Source organism: Anopheles gambiae, chromosome 3 (assembly GCF_943734735.2).
Source record: "Anopheles gambiae chromosome 3, idAnoGambNW_F1_1, whole genome shotgun sequence".
In the NCBI taxonomy this organism is placed as follows: Eukaryota; Metazoa; Arthropoda; class Insecta; order Diptera; family Culicidae; genus Anopheles; species Anopheles gambiae.
In genome coordinates this window covers 60,794,545-60,811,271 of record NC_064602.1, presented here as the reverse complement: position 1 = coordinate 60,811,271, position 16,727 = coordinate 60,794,545, and the positions used below count along the sequence as shown (strand labels likewise).

At 39.9% G+C, this 16,727-nt stretch overlaps 1 protein-coding gene and 1 long non-coding RNA gene across 2 annotated transcripts in view; one reads left to right on the top strand and one right to left on the bottom strand.

Annotated features, from left to right (window-relative positions):
- LOC133392901 (uncharacterized) overlaps nucleotides 1–16,727 on the bottom strand; it is a 590,816-nt gene that overhangs the window by 561,720 nt on the left and 12,369 nt on the right. The window lies entirely within an intron of this gene.
- LOC133393665 (uncharacterized) lies at nucleotides 2,777–11,284 on the top strand. The gene is made up of 6 exons (XR_009766317.1): nucleotides 2,777–3,084; nucleotides 3,259–3,358; nucleotides 3,481–3,570; nucleotides 3,656–3,724; nucleotides 9,867–9,917; nucleotides 10,005–11,284. It is a non-coding gene; the product is annotated as an uncharacterized LOC133393665 (long non-coding RNA).

Genomic DNA, 16,727 nt, shown 5'->3' with positions numbered 1-16,727 from the left:
GGATGAGTGCGATAGCAGAAAAAATCATGGTAGATCGAGAAAGATGGGTAGACACGGTGTAGCGTAATCCGCTGGTAGATGCATGTGTGTGTGACCAACGAAAGACTTCAGACCCCGCTCCTCGCGTTTTTCATCCATCATTTTTCGTCACACGCACACACCTCTACACGCGCGGCGGTTTGCTGCCCAAAATCTGGAGAGAAGACAGGGCATCTCGCTTTGGCACACAGAAAAATCTCTGAACAACTTCGGCTCTGCTACTTGGGACGGTAGTTTAGCAGTACAACTTCAGCTACCTGATACGCATACATATTTATCTAACACAACTATTCGGATCGGGTCTGTAAACGTCGGGTGGATGTCGGAACGCAAGGTCGCAGACTTTTTCATGAATTTGTGTGACTTTGGCTGGTTTGGACCTCACGTTTGCATGCTCGCATACTGTTGTGTTTCGGAACGGGACGTCCATTTGACACACTTAAATAAATCGGTACACTCGGGCTCTTTATAAAACTTATACTCTATTTACAACATTTATAAAACAACGACCGTCCTAGTCCGCAGCATGATACCGAGTCGCAGCGATCGATCACCCGATCGCTGCCGAAGTTCTTCCCGGCCCTTTTTGACATCACATGCTGTCAGTTACGTGACAGCATTGAGTCGCGGCTACACCTGCGCTACCTAGACAACACATACAGTACCATGCAGCTGGAGATTCAGTCCTTCCTACGGAGTAACGGTTCATTTGAAGCTGGAACCCATGGTAGGCATTTTATTAAGTCGTTCGAGTGAACTACTGGAGCGTCCCTAAGTAAAAATCATTTCAAGTGTCATGGACTTAATACAGGGTTTAACTAGTTAATCCGGCATCGTAAAGGTGTTAGAGGTCGCCGTAAATTCGTATTCGGGCGACGTAAACCCTTTATTTCTATTCGAGCCTTGTGAAGAATGAATAGGGCATAGTAAAGAATGAAAGCGGCCTTCCCTGGATTTTCTTATTTTTTAGATGAAAAACAAATCTTTTTTTGCGTGGTGTTTGACTAATTTGTAAGAATATTGACTATTTTGAAGTGAATTGTCAAATAAAAATGATGAAATTACTTTGTTTAAAATTTCATGCGTGTTGGAACATTTGTAAGGTTCCAACATCTGTCAGACTAGGCGATGTTTTGATCCGATTCAAAACATATAAAAAGGGAGAAAACTCTTAGAATCGGCCCTTAACGACAAAAAGCGAACAAGTGTACAAACGATTATGAGAGAGAATAAAAAACACCAATTTTTGGGCACTGCGTTGAAGTAGCCTAAAGAATTCAATTCTCTCACTTTTTTTACACGAGAAGCAAACGTTTTCCAACAATGCGTGTACAACGCGAAATGATTTTAAATTATTTAAATAATTTAATGATTTTGGTGATTAACTTAAGTTAACATTTTAAAATAAAATATACTAAATTCAACAAAAACTACGTAGTTTAAAACAACTTTATGGATGAAACACATCGGAGCCACCGAATTGACACCTTCAAAAGTAGGTCCCGTTGATTATATATTACGCCCGATTCATACTTCACAAGGCCCGAATAGAAATGACAGAGCTTAATTCAGAAATTACGTCGCCCGAATAAGTATTTACGTTGACCGATAACGTCTTTACGATGTCAGATTGCCGAAGCCAGGTAAAACCTGTAATGATATTATATAATAAAAAAACTTGTAAGAGGGGTGACCCCGTGGTACAATCGTCAACTCGAACGACTCAACAACATGCCCGTCATAGATTCAAGCGTACAACCGTCTTCCCGTAGCAAGGACTGACTATCCGGTTGCGTGATAATGAATTAAGTCTCGAAGGCCGGCAAGTCCGACTTACAATAACAGCAGTAACATGATCTTTAATGTGTTCGTTTTGATAGAGGTGATTTCATTTAGCCAAAGTGAATAAAATGTTGTATTTTATATTCAAATTCATTATATTTTAACAATTCTACACAGCAGAAGAAAACAATAACGTATTACAACAAAACTGTGCGTAGTATATTGTTTATGTGCAGCACATTTTTTGTACGTAGTCCAACAATTGTGCTCAATTAAAAAAAAAGGTGATCGCGCAAACCCCTACGTTGTGTTAATTTTTATGTTTTTTACTTAAAACTGCTGTATGAAATATAACGCGAAACTTTTGTGTGCTACGCAAAGCCGTTGCTCTTGGTGTGTCGGTTCTTGTATCAATTTGATCGATCTTTTCCCGCTATCCTAATCGCACCAATACATACAAAACAGAAACTGTCAAATATACGCACAGTCCGATAAAAAACGCAATTACGTGAAACGCAGTTGAAATATTTCAATTACACGGACCATGGGTAACCGTAACACACCCTAGCCGCAAAATTGAAGATTTCGGACGTCGTGTGGACGTCGGGTGGACGTCCACCCGACGTCCACACCACGTCCGGTTTAAGAGGTTACTCGACCAAGCGAATTTTTTTAGACGGGTTTTATAGCAAAAAAAATCAAAATTATGGTGGATTTCCTTGCGCTTTTGGTTCTTGTCTACGGTGCGGGCCATAAAAAGCACATGAAATTTATAGCACGTGCGACATGGACAAAAAAAAAGCTCATTACTGTGTTACGATCACGACATCTGTCTTGGTGTGTTGCTTTTGGCGGGGCGTGAGTGGGTGGGTGTATGTATTGATAACACTTGTCGTTGTCTGCTGCCTGCTGCCTGCTGTCTTCTTCATCCGCATTACCGATGATTATTACCTTTTTGTCTGTCTGCTATTCTGTCTGTCTGTCTTATTGCTATAGTTTTTTTCTTCTAAGCCATTGCGCGCAGTGATAGCACATTTGCTATCTCCTTTATTCATTCTACCGATCAGATTCTTTTTGGTAGCGTGACATCGAATATCTCTCCCACACCCTCCTGCCCTTCTAAGCCTACACACATTCACCCCGCTTCTCACCCATCAGTCAGCGTCAGTGTGATCAACTTACTTGTGCGATACGAGACGATTGGTGTGTGTTGTGTGTTTCCTTCCTCCCTCGCGTTGCAGCATTTGGCTGATTGATTGCAATGTAAGTAGATCGATGTGCATACAGAGAAGAAAACTTTTTTATTTAGTGAGTGTAATTAAACGGATTCGATCGAGGCTCAAGTGTATGGTGTGGTAGAGTCAATCGATTTACCATTAGAGCTATTCGGGGGACTGATTGTGTGCATGGTTAGCGAAGTTTTTATTTTCCTTGCAGTGCGTTAACATGAATCGGACGAATGCACCAACGATGAATGCACACACAACGCATGGTATGAATGCGCGCACAGCGTAAAAAGAAAATCCACCCGTTAATGGTAAGTTCAAGTTAAGGAAATGCGAAACATGCGCATGTGCGATAATAACATTAAACAAATATTGCAAACGCGCTATTTCATTGCAACCGCGCTCCCACCCCCGCACTACCTATCCCGCTCAGTGCGCATCTTAAATGGATCGCTGTCAAGCTTCTTAAACAGATTGTCCGGACTACCAGCAGGCCGGCCTCCGCTGAAGCGGCATGTAATAGGTGAGTAAAAAAATAATATCAAACGAAATCGAACTATGGGAATTGGAATAATTTATTGGTTGTAAACAAACGATATCTATTACAGATACCCCAGCAGTGTGCATTGAGACCACGCCGTTAGCAAGCCGGCCTCCGCTGAAGCAGTACGTAATAGGTGATTTAAAAAAAAAAAAAAAAATATATATATATATATATATATATATATATATATATATATATATATATATATATATATATATATATATACGAGACGATTGGTGTGTGTTGTGTGTTTCCTTCCTCCCTCGCGTTGCAGCATTTGGCTGATTGATTGCAATGTAAGTAGATCGATGTGCATACAGAGAAGAAAACTTTTTTATTTAGTGAGTGTAATTAAACGAATATATATATATATATATATATATATATATATATATATATATATATAATTATAAGTCGTGGATTAGAATTCGTTACGTTTATTCGTCACAAAGGTCCGGAAATAAAAGAGGACGATCCTCTTACTGCAGGTCGCTGGCGGTCTTCTACTTTATCATTATAGGATAAATGCGCAGAAGGCGGTTTATCCGTGTTGTTTAGGATTGTGGGTTTGATCCTATAATTCCTCCGGGGGAAGAAAAAGGACGTCCTCGTCCGTAATTGTATTCGTCCGTAGAATGAAGGACTCTCTTGGTAGAGAGTAGCAATTGCATTGGTGTTTCCGTTACTTAGTGGTTATACATTTTGGGCACCTAGATCCTAGCTACTAACAAAAAATCGTAACATAACCTATTCTTAAAACTAAAGACCGATGTGTGACCAACTTAATTTACAGTGATCTATTTACTATCTCTGCCAATTAGCCCATTATTCGTTTCATTACCAAAAAGAGGAATAGGAGAAAAATATTGAGAAACAACCATAATGGCTTTAATTTGATTGATTGCAGTTTTTTCTTATTCTCTTTAGTTTACTCTTATTTCGTTTAACGTTTCTGCCGATTTTTATAGTTTTAATATTATTTTGTAGACAGGTTGTCATTTGAAATCGTGGGTCTAACTTTTTTCTAACTCCTTTTTTAATCAAAACGCCATTTCCTTCCTTTATTGTAGGAGGTTCTTCTTTCTGTTCGTTATTCTTTTCCATTTTCTTTTTTGCTTTTTCTAGATTGCATATTACCTTATCAAATATCTCTTTTGAGTGAGTCATAATTATCCTAGGGTCTATTGTGTTGGTTTGATTAAACACAATTTCGTTAGGTGTGAAATTTGTTGCCGAATGTACACTATTGTTGTACAAAGATACAGTAAGCTGAATGATATCGGCTGTATTGAGTGATGTAAATTTTTGCTTATTTGAGTTGAAAATTTCGATAATTGTACTGTGCGTTTTCTCTACCTGGCCGTTGGATTCCGAGCTAGAGGCAAATTCTAATTCGATTTGAAGACTGTCTAAGAATCCTCGTAGCTGAATGCTTCTGAATGAACATTCGTGGTCGCATACTATCTTTCGTGGGGTTCCGAAGGTAGAGATATAACGTGTAAGGCCAGATTGTATGTCTATCGTATTTCTTGATTCAATCTTGATGAGCTGCAAATGTTTAGAGCAGGGGTCTCCAAACTACGGCCCGCGGGCCGCATGCGGCCCTCAAGAGCTTATAATGCGGCCCACGATGACTTTGCCAGAGTTAAAATAAATGTTACGTTATTTTGACTTTTTCAAATAAAATTGTAGTTTTTACTTTTCTTAGACAAAAATCAAGCTTTAGTAACACGAAGCTGTACAAGTATAGCTAGTATTTTTTTTATAAAAACGAGATTTAAACGATCACTCATCAGTTAAAGGTAGCGTCAAATGGCCCTCAACATAGTTATTTTTTAAGCATTGCGGCCCGCGAGCTGAAAAGTTTGGAGGCCCCTGGTTTAGAGAATGCACACACAAACGATAAGAAATAGTTCTTGTCTATGCCAAAAATATCCATGTGGATTCTTTCTAACGGAGCTTTTGTTATTGGTCTTGGCGAAATTTTTATATTATATGGCCGGCGTTCGTATTTGTGTTGGGCACATATTTTACAGGAATTAACATATTCTCGTATATGCTGAACCATTTTAGGAAAATAATACGATCTTTTCAGTTGCTGCTCGATCTCTTGGATGCCTCTATGCGCACGATTATGAGCTTGCTGTACGATTTCGTATTTATCGTCGTCTAACACGACGTCCTCGACAAGATTCGGAGCTATTACCAAATGAGAAAGTACATCTGTAGAATACGTCCTACATGCTTCTTGGATTAGTTGTAACAGGCTTTCAGGGGCGTATATTGCGCTTTGTTTTCCATCGTGGAATTTCATCAGATACGATTCAATCTCCTCGGAATTAAATGAATTTTTACAAATGGTTGTTCTATGGTGTCTGGGAAAAGGAGATTCTTCGTAAATTTGTTCTTGTTCCGCTAGTTTGAAGAATATTTGGTTTCTATAAGAATTCACTGGTCTTTCGGTAAAGTGTACAAAGAAGTCTTCTGAAGTCTCTGCGGAATGGCGTGTGTTCGTATCTGAATGTGTTGTTTGCAATAAATTATCTGAGTTGGTCTCATTGTTGTTCATTTCTAGTTTCCTACTAAGGGCATCGGCGACTACGTTTGCTTTACCTTCCTTATAGGTCACATCATAATCATAATTTTCTAATTCTAATCTCCACCGAATGATTTTTGAATTTTTAGAAGAATTTTTAATAAAAATTAGAGGTTTGTGGTCTGTTACTAAGGTAAATTTATGACCAAAAAGATAAGGCTTGAATTTTTCGACCGCCCAAATGATGGCTAAGGCCTCTTTCTCTGTTGTAGAATAGTTTACCTCAGCGTGGTTTAGGGTTCTAGAAGCGAACGCAATTGGGTGGTCTTTACAGTCGAATAGCTGGGAAAGGACTGCGCCTAATGCGTAGTTAGAGGCATCGGTGGTCAATATAAATGATTTAGAAAAATCTGGGTATGCCAAAATGGGATCCATTATTAGCATTTTCTTTGTCTTTTCGAAAGCTTCGATGTATTCGGGATCCATTAAATTGAGTACCTGGTCTTTTTTTAAATATTTGGTCATTGGCCTAGTTATTTTAGCAAAATCTTTTATGAACTTTCTGTAGTATCCTAAAAGACCCAAATATTGTTTAATCTCTTTTTCGTTTGATGGCAGTTGCCAATTGATTATTTCTTTAATTTTATCTGGGTTGGGCTTAATGCCATCTTTTGTAACGATGTGGCCGAGAAATTCACAATTTTTCTTCAAAAACTCGCATTTTTTTATTTGGACTTTTAGATTTGCTTTCTGTAGCTTTTCTAATACTAGGTTGAGATTTGAAAGATGGATTTCCAAATTTCTTCCGAATACTATCACATCGTCTAGATACACATAGCATTTTTCGCCTATGAGTTCTCCTAGAATGTTGTTCATTGCCCTTTGGAAAGTCGATGGAGCGTTCTTAAGGCCAAATGGCATTCGCAAAAATTCGTAATGGCCACATTCTGTGCTAAAAGCTGTTTTTTCTTGTGAAGAAGGTTCCAGTTCTATTTGGTGAAAACCACTCTTTAGGTCGAGGGTAGAAAAATATTCTGACCGTCCCAGATTGTCGAAAAAATCGTCGATTTGGGGAATCGGATACTTGTCGTCAATTGTAACGTCGTTAAGTTTCCTATAGTCAATAACCACGCGAAAATTTTCTGCTCCTGTAGCGTCGCTCTTTTTTGGGACGACCCAAATAGGTGCGTTCCAAGGAGAATTCGAGTGTTTAATAACCCCACTGGTGAGCATTTCCTGAATTTGCGTTTTAACTATATTTTTATGAGCGTGTGGATATCTATATGACTTTGTGTAGATAGGTTTATCTGTTGTAGTTTAAATATGATGTTTTATTTTAATTGCAGCAGACAGCTTTTCGTTTTCTTTGGGAATAATTTGTGTGTATTTTTTAATTGTTTGGATCAATTTTATTTTTTCAAATTCATTAAGATGGTCTGTTTTTATTTGATCTTCTAGTTTATTTTCTTCTATGTGAGGTAAACAGTTCAACATGAAGAATTCTTTTGATAATGGTTCTATAGGGTGTTTATGAAATTCTATTGTTTGATTCAGTAAAGTTATAGTTTCGTTTTTATAGTTAAGAATAGATTCGAGGGTTGATAATGTTTCCGTACCAATTAAACCATCGAAAAAATCGTGAAACTTTTTTTCGTAAAGTTCGATAGGGGGCAACTTTGGTCCCAGGAAAAATGTTTCGCCTTTTGAGGAAACTGTAAAGTTACCATACATGTTCTTTACGGATGTATGATGACATTCTTTTGATCCTTTTAATATTCCTGGTCGCAATAGATTTTTATTCGCGCCAGAATCAATAAGAATATTTAATGTTCTTTGATGATATTTATCTAATATTTTAATATAAGGAAGAAAGTTATGCTTGTTCAGGGCTATTCCGGAAATTTCGGTTCTGAAGCAAAGCAAAAATTTTCATCACTGTTTTGTTCATTATTGTTTTCCAAAATTTCATGATTATTTGTTGATCTATTAAGGGTTAGCTTTGAGCGAGTTGTGTTCGTTTCCATAGGAGTGTAATGGTTGTTTACCGTGTTAGTGTGTGTACGATTTGCATGTGGATAACGCGAATTGTGTTGTAAATTTAATGGTCGGTTATCTTTTTTATCATTGAAAAATGTTTTAGAACCTGTCTGCACATTTGCATCATAATCACGTTTATTTTTAAGCTTACATAAAAATGTGTAGGCGTCATTTACGTCTTTAGGTCGAGTAGCATGAACATAGCCAAAATAATCGTCTTGCAGGCCTGCCATAAATGCGGCCAACGAATCCTCTTCTATAAAATGACTTATTGCTTCCCAATTGTTGCTGTATAATGGATTTTGTTTAGCAATATTTTTTATTTTTTCGACTATTTCTTTGTGACCATGATAATACTTGTGTATTGTCATATTTTTAGTCAATTTCCACTGCCATAATTGGCATTTGTAAGTGGAAATTTCTTGGCGGTCGCCGAAAGCATTTATTAATATTGCTTTAATCTCATCGAATTTATGAGGGTTACCCTCTTGGCAGACGACATCATTTGCCTTTCCTATTAATTTTCCACTTACGACAATTTCGTACATTTTAAATATATCGACAGATACCATAGGTCTAAAAATATTCAGAGTGGTTTCAACTTTGGAAATCCAAGCCAATAGTTGTTTTTTATTACCATCAAATGATGGTAGCTCTTTTATTAAATCCGGAATTAAGAAAAAATCGCTCCGTTGGCTAGGAGTGTTCGTATTCACATGCACCTGATCGTGTGTTCTATCGCTTTGTTGCCCCTCCACGTGTATCGTCGAGAACGCTGTCTCAAGCGAGATCTGCCTTTGTGTTAGTGCCGTGATTTCGTTTGCTATACGTGATAGCTGCTCGGCAATTTGGTCCATACCGTCGCCTTGTATTGATAGGTCACTGAGGGTCAGTTCTCTTGTATTAGCGGTAGGAATATAGGCTAACTCGTGGTTTGATTCGAGGGAAGGGAAAGAATCACTTTCAGTGCTTGAGTCGTTGGCTCGAATTTGCCACATTAAAGCAAAAAACCGCAACAAAATTACTTTTCCACTTATAATGCTTCTCTTTTTTTTTTAATTGAAATGAGAATAAAACAATAGTAGATGAGACGTTATTGCAAAAACGTTCTCTTCCGTTACTTACGGAGATTCGTCGTTTACGGGAGCGGGTGCTAAGGCGATAGGCGGGGGAACCTCGAATCACACAACGGATAAACCTACTTGTCGTGGAAGCTGCAAGCGGATTCAGAACGTAGCCTTTTTTAATCAGCTACTGCCACTGTTTATAACCTAACACCATTTACTAGCACACAGTTTAACTCCGCACGGCTGCGCCAATTATAAGTCGTGGATTAGAATTCGTTACGTTTATTCGTCACAAAGGTCCGGAAATAAAAGAGGACGATCCTCTTACTGCAGGTCGCTGGCGGTCTTCTACTTTATCATTATAGGATAAATGCGCAGAAGGCGGTTTATCCGTGTTGTTTAGGATTGTGGGTTTGATCCTATAATTATATATATATATATATATATATATATATATATATATATATATATATATATATATATATATATATATATATATATATATATATATATATATATATATATATATATACATATATATATACATATATACATATATATACATATATATATATATATATATATATAGATACGTTCGTGCAAAAATTGGATGCAAGCAAACGATATTTTTACAGATGCCCCTGCACCACCAGCAAACCGACCTCCACTGAAACAGGAAGTGATAGGTGAGTAAAAAATTAATATCAAAGGATTAATATCGAACTTTCCAAAGTTTTGCATGTTTTGGTTGTAAACAAACGATCTCTATTCAGATACCACTGCAGTCTGCATTGAGACCACACCGTGGTCACCACATGATGCACCACCCACAACCGAGTCGGTAACCAATGCGGACATCTTTAAAGCAGTTGGTACTACCGATTTATGCAAATGTACAGATGTAAAGGTAGGAGATTTTTTTCAAAACAAGCTAAAACACGCAAAAAATCGCACAAATCTGCAGGGTTTCAGGAAGACGAGCTGCCAAAATAGGCGCAAACTGCCATGAAACCCATTCGTGATGAAGATATATTTTCAAACTGAATTGAAGAAATGAATTATTAGAAATAGTTCGTTCGCTCTTTGTTTGTTTCTCTCTAACACCGAAATAGATATGTTACAAGGATGTTACAGGAATGAAGTTTTTATTAAGAAGCCATGTTTATATTTTCTCGTTTAATGTTAACCCATTATTCTTTATTAAAAAAACAATAAGACCGTGTAGAGAAATTATTATTATATTTTATTTTCACAAACTATACACATACCAGAATCGAATATTTTACTTAAATAAAAATCAAGAAAAAACATTTAAAAAATAATGCAGTTCAAAGTTCATATCTGTAATAGCAGAAGTAGTAGTAGTAGTAGTACAGTAGCCTTTACTCTAAACCAGGTATGTCAAACTGGCGGCCCGCGGGCCGCATGCGACCCACGTGGATAATGAATGCGGCCCGCGAGAATATTTTGAGAAGTGCTGTAAGCACTGCAAATCAAACATCTGTTCTTACTATTTGCGTCGGATAAAATTATAGTAATTTAACAAAATTATTCATAAATAACGGGTTCTTGTTATAAGAAATGAATATACCACCAGAACATTTGGGACTTGGAAATTAGCAAAAACTAATGTTTAAACACGATTTAGATTTATAGATTTCCCCTACCTCAGTGAAAAAGTAGGGTTGAGCGATATTTTCTAACAAAACTGCCGTGTGAGAAGGCGACAAATGAAAAATATCCTATTTCAATAATAATTAATTTCAATAATTTCAATAATAAAGATAAAATAAATAGCATGTGACTTTAAAAGTATATTAAACATTTTTTTTAAAAGAGCACAATGAAAACTAACATCACACATTTTTAAATAAGAAACGATTCCAGATTTGAAGCAAGGAGTACAAAAAGTCAATTTGTTTCTTCTTCATCTTCTTCATTAGCACAACAATTGTTGTCGGTCAAGGCCTGCCTGTACCCACTAGTGAAGTGAGCTTGGCTTTCAGTGACTTATTGTTACCATATCAGGATAGTCAGTCCTACGTATGAGAGCACGGTCCATTCGGGGCTTGAACCTATGACGGGCATGTTGTTAAGTCGTGCAAGTTGACGACTGTACCACCAGGACGGCCCAAAATTCAATTTGTTTAACAATGAGGATATATGTGTAGATGTCCCATGTCATTATTAAATGTGTAACTGCAGTTGTCATCACGATCTTTATGATGCAGATAAGTTTTTTCTTTATATACTATAATTAAAATTAGAAAAAATATAAGAAAGATTCAACATAGGTTTGAGACACGCGCGCGTACAAGTGGATATTCGGGATCTATTTGGGGGAATTTACGGTTTGCACACGGTCTGGGAGGTCATAACAGGATTCACTCATTGATGATTGTTAGTGGGAAATTCCACATACAATACATTAGGTTCACCTGCTTCGGAAGGTAGTGCCCTAGAGCCAATCATTGGCACTAGTGGAACTGGTCATATGCATGTTGCAGTTGTGTTCTAATAAGTAGTGCGCCGGATCCATTAGTTGGTTCTTGGCGAGGTGCGTAAGGGATACATTAGATTCTCCTGCTTCGGAAGGTAGTGCCCTGGAGCCTGCCATTGGTGCCATAGACCCTGGGGCCATCGGTTGGCACTAGTGGAACTGGCCATATGCATGTCGCAGTTGTGTCCTGATAAGTGGTGCGCCAGATCCATTTATTGGTTGTTGGCGGGCTGTGTAAAGGATGCTAGGGAATACCTTTTTTTTTATGAAACTATGTTGGTCATCTTGGGTGTGTGTATGACTCGGACAGTTCCTCTGAGAGTTTTCCGATGCCACCACTTGCTGGTACAAAATATTTTAATGTACCTATCAGAGTAATATTATCGTAAAAATACTTCCGTCCTTCTCAAACCTATGTTGGGGAAAGAGGTGGGACTCATCATCATCAACAATAATGATTTTACAGTATTTTATTTCAATATTGAGGTAAGTTTTTTATTCTCAACTTTGCGGCCCGCGAATCACTGAAAATCTGTACTTGCGGCCCTCTGATGAAATGAGTTTGACACAGCTGCTCTAAACTATAACTAATTGACCAAAGTGTGAAGGAGTGGTATGACCACTTTGCTTTCTCCTTCATCTACATCAATTGTCACTAGCTTACATTTAATATCGTCCAAGGAAACCTCGTGGCATGTATGAGTTAGGTCATTCATTTTGGTGCAAAATATATGCAACAGTGCTGAGTCGCACGGTTCCATGAAAAAGGAATGTTGCTTTACAAAATATTGACCATGCACAGTGTTAACACGCCAAAATATAAACAGTACAAAGGTTGGGATAAACAGAGGTGCGTTAATCGATCGGAGCGCAATCGATCACCACTGCTATAAAACGCGAGCAGGATAGATGATCGGGCGAGAGAGAGAGAGAACAATCGTTCTAAGCGGTCAGGGTTCGTGTGCTAGGTCAACGGTCGAGGATCGGGAATCGGCAGAGCGCGCGAGAAATATTGACCAAATAAGGGCATGCGCAACAGAAGCGATTTATTAATCAAAGTGTGAAGACCCAAATTGTAAAAAAGTGTGAATAATTTTGAACCAATTAAAATAAATATAATTTCAAATCCACGCTATACAAAGGTCTTGTTATCGCTTACACAAGCTTTTTTACAATTTAAAAGTTTTTCTTTTAATATCAACCAAATTAAAAGTTCGTGAAAGTGTTCAACGCAGAAAAATGCCGAAGCCAAAATTCGACTGTGTCGGTTGTGAACGCGAAAACGCGGTATCGGGTATGGTGCTATGTGACGCGTGCTCTAAATGGTGGCACTTCGATTGCGCTGGTGTTTCCAAGGAGGTGAAGTACGTGAAGTGGGTGTGTGAACGGTGTGAAAGCGGCGAAAAGGACGAGGCAGCCAAGGTGAAAGGCCACGAGATGAGTGGCAAACCTAGTAGGGCTACTCGTAGGAAGGCTCAATCTCAGGATGGCGATACATCCAAAACCCGTTTAGAGAAACCCGTAGAAGTACCTTTGCAGCAGAAACCAGCGGACCAAGAGTTAGCCTCATCAAAAGTGTCCTTAGACTCCGGACATAGTTATGGCTCAGCGAAGCGTTAGGAGCGAAACGGGTACTGCGCCGACAAATACGGAGCATGTGGAAAAGAACAGAATGGCGCCCAGTCTGATCGAAGGTTCTAGCTCTCGATGCAAAATAAACCCCAACCAAAAGGATAGTGCATCGCACGTTTCTCGCAGAAGTAAAAGCTCTGTGGCAACGACACTGAAGCTAGAACGTTTAGCTAAATAGCGAAGGTTGGAAGTCGAAGCGCTTCAAACTGAAATGAGTAAAAGAATCGCGAAATTGAATTCGGATTACGAAGCGATGAAGCAACAGATAGAGGATGGCAGTGTTAGCAAGAGAAGTGGTCGCAGCGTTAGTGAAACATCACAAGTCGTTGATTGGTTAACCAGTGACTGTGAGCGAAAAGTACTTCCTAACCCCTGCACAAGTACCGCGGAAGAACGTGAGAGTGCGAGGCGATTGTGGGGTAGAAAGCTACCAGCGTTTTCCGGTTCGATAAAACAGTGGCCTGTGTTCTATAGCTATTACAATCGGTCAACCGAGGCGTGTGGTTTTACTTCGGTCGAAAACATCATCCGGCTTGAAGAAGTGTTTACCGGACCAGCAAGAGAAGTGGTGGAATCCAAGTTCACCTCTCCAGATGCAGCTCCCCAGGTCATGAAGTTGCTGAAGCAGTTGTATGGACGACCAGGACTTTTAGTAAAAGAATTGATCGAGTAGGCACGGCAAATCGAGAACCCGAAACCAGAGCGCTTGGACCAATTGATATCTTTTGGTATAGCAGTCCAAAAGTTATGCGATCATTTGACGGCCAACGAAATGGAAGATCATTTCTCTAATCCGGAACTGCTGGAAGAACTGGTAAGAAAACTGCCGGCCAACAGAGCCTTGGAGTGGGTGCGATTCAAACGGAACTTCGTTAAACCAACGCTAAAGGAATTCTGCGCTTTCATGGAAGAGCTGACTGAAGACTGTTGTGAATTAACAGTGCCTGCTAATGTAGAAGCTCTTCGTGCGCCACCAAGTAACATTCGAGGTCATTCCTTCCTGCACGTGTCCAATGCGGTTGAATCCGCAAGTAGAGTAAACACGAACGGCCAAAATTCTCATCATGCGCAAGCTACACCATCGCGAACGAGTGTGAAGTGCTATGTATGTGAAGATCCAATGCATCGCGTCCGTCAATGTGGAGTCTTCAGAGCCATGACGGTTACAGATCGTCATGCTACAGTCAGTAGGTTGCAACTTTGCGCGAATTGCCTGGGCAGTCATGGAACGAGACCATGCAAATCTACGTTCGTCTGTAGAGTGGTGGGATGCGGTATTCGGCATCATACACTGCTCCATCAAGAACCATCCGCTTCCACGTCAAATGCGCAGTGTTATGCTCACGTAGAGAAATCGACGACGACGCTATTTCGAATAGTTCCGGTGACTGTTTATCATGGCCAACGCAGTATCGACACGTATGCTTTCTTGGATGAAGGATCTTCTCTGACACTGGTGGAAACGTCGCTAGCCCAACAGTTAGGACTTGAAGGTGCTCGTGATCCTCTAGAGCTGTGCTGGACTGGAAATTACTGCAGGAGAGAGGAATCATCGCAACGTGTGCAGCTGGAGATATCGGCCAGGGGCGGTGAGCGACGCTACTCTATAGCGGCCGCTCACACCATAAATCAGCTAAGTTTACCGACTCAGTCAATTGACACTTCACTGATATTGAATTTGAATTACTTCCAGGAACTTCCGGCGATACAGTATCGTAACGCAGTACCTCAACTGCTGATTGGGCTGCAAGACGTGTCGCTGATGAAGCCACTGGAAGTGCGATCGGGCGAGGAAGGTCAACCAATTGCTGTGCGAAGTCTACTAGGCTGGTCGATTTATGGTATAAACTGCATCGACGGATCGACAGCAGCAACGCCATTCCCGGTCCACCGTCACGAAAGAATATCGAGTGTAGTTGAAACTGTGCAACATCCGAACAGCATGGACCGACAAGGGCTACTTGAAGTGAACATCGCGCATAACATCGCAGCAGTTGCGGAAGATAGTTCAGCCGAAAGCAGCAATGTAAACGCTGATCAGACGACTCATGAAATGCTACGCCAGTATTTCACTCTCGAAGGTACGGGCATTTCTTCCTTCAGTGTCAATGTTCCAGAATCAGTAGAAGTAAACCGTGCCAATAATCTTCTACAGACTACAACCGAACGGCATGCTGAGCGTTTCACTACCGGCTTATTGTGGGCAGAAGATGAGGTATGTTTCCCAGATAGCCTTCCTATGGCTAAGAAACGTCTATTGGCATTAGAACGCAAGCTGAAAAAAGATTTACCCCTAAAAGAAGAAGTCCATAATCAGATAAGAATGTACGTGGAGAAGGGATTTGCGCATGAAGCATCTAACGAGGAGGTGCTTGAAGCCCCTCCTGGTCGTGCATGGTACTTACCAATAAACGTCGTTGGCCACCCTCGCAAACCGGAGAAGAAAAGACTAGTGTGGGATGCAGCTGCTAAAGTAAACGGGGTATCTCTGAATTCAAAGCTGCTGAAAGGCCCAGACTTACTAGTTCAGCTTCCTGGAGTGCTGTGCAAATTCAGACAGAGACGTGTCGCCTTTGGAGGTGATATTGAAAAGATGTTCCATCAAATACGGATAAGAAAGCCCGACACACACTCTCAACGATTTCTTTTTCGATTCGATCCGAGCGAAAGTCCCAAAACATACATCATGGATGTCGCTACGTTTGGCGCAACTTGCTCACCGTGTTCTGCTCAGTACGTTATGCACGTGAATGCTGACCAATACAAAGAGACGTACCCAGAAGCTGCTGCTGCAATCAAGCAGAAAACCTACATGGATGATTACTTTGATAGCTGCGACACCGTAGAAGAAGCAAATACAAGAGCACGACAAGTCCACTTTATACATAGCAAAGCCGATTTTAATATGCGCAATTGGATGAGTAACGAGTCAACAGCCTTTGTAGGTTTGGAAAAAGCTAACAGAATCCAACACAAGGCGATAGAACTGGAACAAAAAGAACAATTTCCGAGAGTTCTAGGTCTCACCTGGTACACGTCAACCGACGTAATAAGATTTGCTGCAAATTGGCAAGATGCTCTGAAACCTTATGCGGTAGGAGAAAAGAGGCCAACAAAGCGAATTGTACTGCGCATTGTGATGAGCTTATTCGATCCTCTAGGCCTTCTAGCCCCAGCACTGATCCATGGCCGAATCCTAATGCAAGACTTATGGTGGTCCGGACTGGACTGGGATGCTGAGTTGAGCGACTCAGAACATCTTAAATGGCAACGATGGGTTAACCTACTACCGGGTATCGAAAGGCTAGAAATTCCTCGATGGTACTTCTCGAAAACATCGGTGGTTGACTACAATAGAATTCAA